At 45.0% G+C, this 6,000-nt stretch overlaps 1 protein-coding gene across 1 annotated transcript in view; it reads left to right on the top strand.

The window, feature by feature from the left end:
- The window catches only part of ZNF407 (zinc finger protein 407), a 440,591-nt gene continuing 434,591 nt past the window's right edge, over positions 1 to 6,000 (top strand). Inside the window, exon 1 of the mRNA XM_021686162.2 lies at positions 1 to 64. The gene's annotated coding sequence lies outside the window, so the exon portion shown is untranslated. The remainder of the gene's footprint in view (positions 65 to 6,000) is intronic.

The raw sequence follows: 6,000 nt of genomic DNA, 5'->3' as shown, positions 1-6,000 counted from the left end.
GGAAGACGGTGAGCCGGAGGAGTCAGTCAGAGGGGCGAGCAGGAGCGATTCCGTCGGCAAACAGGTAAGTTATTCTCTGGCCGGGGCGGGGGGTTTGGAGGCGGGGACCGTCCAGCGTCAGCGCAGGGCCTGGGGGCGGTGGCTTGAGGGCCGGGGCCCGGGCGGCTGGGCGCCGGGAGCCCCGCCAGGGCCCTTCGCTCTTCCTCCTCCCCCCTCCCCCCGCCTCCGCCCCTCCCCGCTCGCCGGTCCCTCCCGACGCCGCCCAGCCTCGCCCGGCACACGCCAGCTGCCCGCGGCCTGGCCGCCGCCCGGCCTCCGCTTCCGCCCTCCCCCGCTCAGTGCGCTGCAACCTGCGGCCCGGCTCGCGCGGCCGCCGGGGCCTCGGCTTCCCCGCGGGGCCGGCTGTCAGCACCCCTGCACGCAGTGGGGCGCCTCTTACCGCCCGGCTTGCCCCAGCGCGGAGCTGCAGAGGTGTCGATTTATAGTCTGGGCGGTGGTTTCCTCCTCCGCCCGCCCACTCCCAGGTCACCCCCAGATGCACTGATGGGCCGCTGCCACCCGCGCCTCCTTCCGTTAAGGACGCTGGGCGGGCGGCGGCCCCCAACGCTGGTCCCCCAGAGCAGCGCGACTGCAAGTGCAGGGTCCTGGCCCCTCGGGGTCAGCCGCTCTGGACGCCAGGGGGGAGGCCCGGGGCTGCGGCGCACCGCTGTTTGCAGCTGCGGGTTTTGCCCGGGTAGATACCCACCTCTTCCCAGCCAGAGAGCACGTCCTGAGTGTGCCCGCCCGCTTTCTGGAGATTAGTCTGGTGGAGGTGGGTCCAGGAGCTACTGACCCCTGTCGGTTGGGTTGAGTTTTGAATAGCCCTTCTGTTTCATTGGGGAGTTCAGGAATAGGAAGGGCATCTTGGCAAGGTTAGCATCCATTGACACGCGTGTAGGGTTTCTTTATTTTATAGGTAATTATAGCCCTAATGGTGACTGCGTTGTAACTTTTCAGCCAGTGCTGGTGGAGTTAGTCACAGTATGCACCTGTTCTGCGGTGAGGAGTTAGGTCCAGTTGGAACACCGTGTAGGGAAGGCCACTGACATACTGATTGGAACATCATTTCTAATGTATACTCTATATGCTTCATTTAGCATAGCCATCTTGTAGAGTAGGGATTAATTATTCCCTTTTTACCAATTAAAACTCATAAAATAATGTGACCAAAGTTAACGTCAGAATTCAAATCTCAAGTGTTTGTTACTCATTCTTCAAGTTTGTTACACTCGAGATGACTAACTCCTATTGGCATGTCTGATAAACAGTAAGGCAAGGTTATCTAGTGGCTGATGTCTTCCTGCAGGATCTGTAAGGCATGTGTGATTGTTGCTGATAACACAGTTGCCACTGGTGCCTTTTTAAAAACTTTATTTTGGAATAATTTCGAATTTACAGAAAAGCTGCGAGGTGGGACATAGTTCCACTGGTATTCAGCAAGGTGAAGTGGTTCCACTTGAGCAAGCATGGTCCCTAACTCCACTCTAGGTGCGGAGTTAGTCACAAACTGTGATTTCAGGGTCTGCTTGCGGAGGCAGATACAGAAACAAATACGGTGCGTTTTGCTAAGTGCTAACATGGAGATGCACAGAGCAAATGATACCTGACTGCCTGGGAAGCAGTGTTGAGGGCTTGCAGGATACAGGGTCTGATTTAGGTGTCAAGGATTAGTGGGTATTCACTTGTTCAGTGGGACATTTCTCCCAACATCGACTTCAATTAGGTTCGTGTTGTTAGAGGAGAATTCTCTGACCTTTTTAAATTAAGCTCTCCCTCTTTCCCACATCTCAAAGAAGGGGTTTGTATGATGGGTTTCTCAGGTATCACAGTGGTAAGAAGAATCCCAGTTCATAAATCCGTGAATAGGAGAAGAATTTAAGCTGTGTTTCTTATGCAGTAATGGAAGTGTCTAGATCTATACATTTTAAAACTCCTTGTTTTCAAACTTGTTAAATACTTCTTGTGGTTGGATCACACATGTTCTTTGTGCAAAGATGGGGACATAGTTCTTCTGAGCTATAACCTGATGTGTTAGATCCCCACACCAGAGTGGACACTGAGTGAGTGTCTTAGCTCGGTTGCTCTAACAAAATAGGATAGCCTGGAGAACTGAAAACTGCAGACATTTACTTCTCGCAGCTCCAGGACATGAAGTCCTGGATCAGAGTACTGGTTCCTGGTGAGTGAGGACTCTGCCTGACTTACAGATGGCCCCTTTCTTGCTGTGTCCTCACATGGCAGAGAGTGCGAGAACTCAGGACTCTCCTCACCTTCTTATAAGGACATTGATTCATCTTGGGAGACCCTACCCTCATGATCTCATTTAAATCTAATTACCTCTCAAAGGTCACACCTGCAAATACCATCACGTTGGGGATTAGGGATTTAACAGGAATTTTGGGGGAGGACGTAATTCAGTCTATACTAGCTGGGTTTCTTGGAGATTTTGTTGTTATGTGGAATTCCTCCTGTACAGACTTGCTGTAGAACTAAATAGGAAACCATAAAATCGGCACTTGTATTGCTTTTGCCGAAGCAAACACAATTTTATCTAGACATTATATGTATATATATAATTTTTTTTTTTTTTTAAATAGAGCACACGCATGAATGCGAGTGGGGGGGGCGGGGGCGGGGGGGGGGGCGCGGCAGAGGGAGAGAGAATCCTGAAGCAGACTCCCTGATGAGTGTGGAGCCAAGTCAGGGCACCATCCCAGGACCCTGAGATCATGACCTGAGCCAAAGTGAAGAGTCAGTAGCTTAACTGACTGAGCCAGCCAGGCACCTCTTATTTTAGATATATTAAATATGATTCAGAGACTAGTTGAGGAAAATAAGAAATCGTAATTGTTTCATTTTGATGAAAAAGAAAGATGTGGTGAAATACTTGGGTGGCCTTTCACTTTTAGGCCTTATAGGAGGAACTGCCTTCCTAGATTGATCAGATCTTGGTCTAAGGAGTGTGGCAGTGATCTGTTCCAGTTCCCTGGTCGTCCTGTAAGGAGGCTGAGCCCCCACAGAAGCTGAGTAATCTGTCTCTGAGATTAGTGGTAGAGCAGGGATTAGAATCAGGCTTCCTGATTTACAGGCCAGTCTTTCTGCTTCCATCAATGGTTCTCAAAGTTAAGGTGCATCACAGTCACCTGGCGAGCTTGTGAAAACACAGATGCTCAGCATCCCCTGGAGCCTTTGATTCAGCAGGTCTGGACTGGGGCTGAGAATTTGCATTGCTGACAAGCTCCTCCTGGGAAGGTTGAGGCTGCGGGCTCTGAGATCACACTTTGAGAACCCTGGCTGGCCATACATGATGTTGCCTTTGATCTCTTAGGACAGTGAGTAAGCTCCCTGGGTTTATACCAGTGAAACCTTTTCCCTGGTACTCAAAGAATTGGGTGGTTTAATTTTGTGTTACAAACGGCAGTGCACCAGAAACATAATGATTAAATGAAAAAAAAAAAAAAGGACTAGAAATATAGTGTTTCTTGGAGAGAGTCATTTTGACACTTCCAAGGATAATTTTTGGAGATAATTCTAGAGGTCAAACCACTGAATTATTATTGAAGGGGATTCACGTGAGCTGTGAGGGTCCTCTGTTATGACATTTGCACTAAAAAGGGTGTTTGGATTAATTCCTAGCTTGTATAGGAGTGAAAAATTACTCCCAGTTTTGTTACTCTATGCTTTTCTCTGTTGTGTTCTAAAATGTTCATTTCTTATATATCAAAATATTATCAGGCCCTAGCACAGTTACATGGCCATAGTAGATGTTAAATAAATGTAAGTTGAATTGAATAAAAAAAAGATTAAGGGGTAAAATAAAATAGACTATCTGGAGAGATTTCAGTGCCCTAGGAAAATTACTGTATTTTCTACATTATCGCAATTACAGGCCTTTATGGAATAATTACAGTTTATTCCAGTGTAAGCCTTATTTGCAAATATTGGGATTTTTAAGCACAATTTTGGAGGGTGTAGCCTGTTTTTATGTTACAGATAATGAGTGATTCATCTCATATCTTTGTGTATCATTCATCTGAAATGATTTGTAAACACCTTATACCTTGAAATAATTTGAGAATTACAGAAAAATTCCTAAGATAGTTCAGAGTGTTCCTGTGTCCCTTTCAACCAGCATCCCTTTATTAACATCTTCCATAGTGCAATACCGAAACCAGACAGTTGATAAAATTAATCTCAAGACTTTGAGGTTCACCATCATGTCCTTTTTCTGGCCCAGGATCCAGTCCAGTATCCCACGTTGCATTACGGTATCCGGTCTCCTTAGTCTCTTCCAGTTTGTGACAGTTCCTTTTGGCATTCTTTATTTTTTATGACCTTTATACATTTGAAGAGTGATGGTCAGTTATTTTGTAGAATGTCTGATGTCCTTTCATGATTAAATTGAAGGTGAAGCATTTTGGCAAGAATACCATGACAGTGAAGTTGTGCCATTCTCAGTCTCGTATTGGGACCTATATGACACAGATATGTCTTATCACTGGTGAATGTTAACTTTGATGTCTTGGTTGAGGTAGTGTGTGATAGCTGTGCTTTAAAGTTAAAAATTATCCCTTTGAAATTAATGACTCTCATCACTCCACTGATTTTTGGTGCAGAAGTTTAAAAGAAATGAGCATATAATGTCAGAATCCTTTGAGCCTGGTCCCAGTTGTGAGATATTTCTTATTTCGGGAGGCTTTATTATTATTTGTTAGAGACAAAATAGCAGGGAAAGGGAAAAGTATAGGCTCCTAGAAGAATGGTTATTTGCTCAAGAACTTGTACTTGATCTTAGTCAATCTCAGTTTTGAATTGGCAGGAATGGAAGCTGTTTGTCCCATTTCTTTTACTGTGGTTCTGCAATGTCTCACATTTGTCTTCCAGTGTATGACTTTCCATAACTACACTGCATTTCTTAAAATTCTCTCTAGAGCCTTTTTGTAGAAGATAGATACACTTCAGTTCATCGCAAGGCATTTGCTCTAAGTATTCTCCTGCTTACCAGCACTTAGTCCATAAAGCTGGGTGCGTGTGTTCTCTTTGATGCTGGATATATTATACGTACACACCTATAAATTGTCTCTGTGTTCAGAATGCGTGTGCCTTTACTATCCCAACCAGAATAACTGGAAGTTATGTATCTGGTCTGTCTCCCTGCAAGGCTCGCAAGCTCCTTGGATTCAGGGAACAGATCTCTTTTTGTTTACCAGTGACGTGTTTGGTACCTGGCACACACAAGGCGCTTGATAAATATTTATGAATAAATGAATGTTTATATGTGCATTTTGTTGACTGCTTTTGTCAGTTGCTGGAATATGGTGAACATCTTTCCACATTAACACACTGTGTAATCTGCACCGTGTTCCAGTGTGTGGACGTGCTCTAGCCCATCCTGCATCATTGGATCTTAGGTAGTTTATAATTTTTGTATTATAAAGAGTTTCATGCTGAATATCCTTAAACACGTATTTTGTCCAGTTATTTCCTGTAGAGTCATTGATATCTCAAAGAATATATTATAAGGCTATGTACACACACACACACACACACACACACATGAAGGGTGTGTGCATGCTTGTGTCGAGAGAGAGTGCAAAATTAACTTCTAGAAGGGTGTATAGATTTATATCCCAACCGGTACTATTGAGAATGAGTTTTCCCACACTTTCTCCAGTGCTTAATTCTCTTATGTTTTTAGAAAGAGACTACATTGAGTTTTGGGGATTTTTTTAAGGATTCTTCCTGCGGTGTGGTGGGTTGGGAATCATAGTCTAATTTGCTAATAACTTTCCATCTTTTCACGTTGAAATTTTTCACATTTTTGTTTGCCCCAATGAGAGAGCAGAATAAATCTCAATGAAGGAGTGAGTGGTTAACACCTAATCAGTATTTCACTTGAGGCACTTTTTGTATCCTCCCAAAAGTTATAGTTGGCTGTGGGCTGTGAGTGTGGCCTTTACC

This window comes from Neomonachus schauinslandi, chromosome 14, assembly GCF_002201575.2.
Source record: "Neomonachus schauinslandi chromosome 14, ASM220157v2, whole genome shotgun sequence".
In the NCBI taxonomy this organism is placed as follows: domain Eukaryota; kingdom Metazoa; phylum Chordata; class Mammalia; order Carnivora; family Phocidae; genus Neomonachus; species Neomonachus schauinslandi.
The sequence above is the reverse complement of the archived record's forward strand: the minus strand, read 5'-3'. Positions and strand labels throughout refer to the sequence as shown.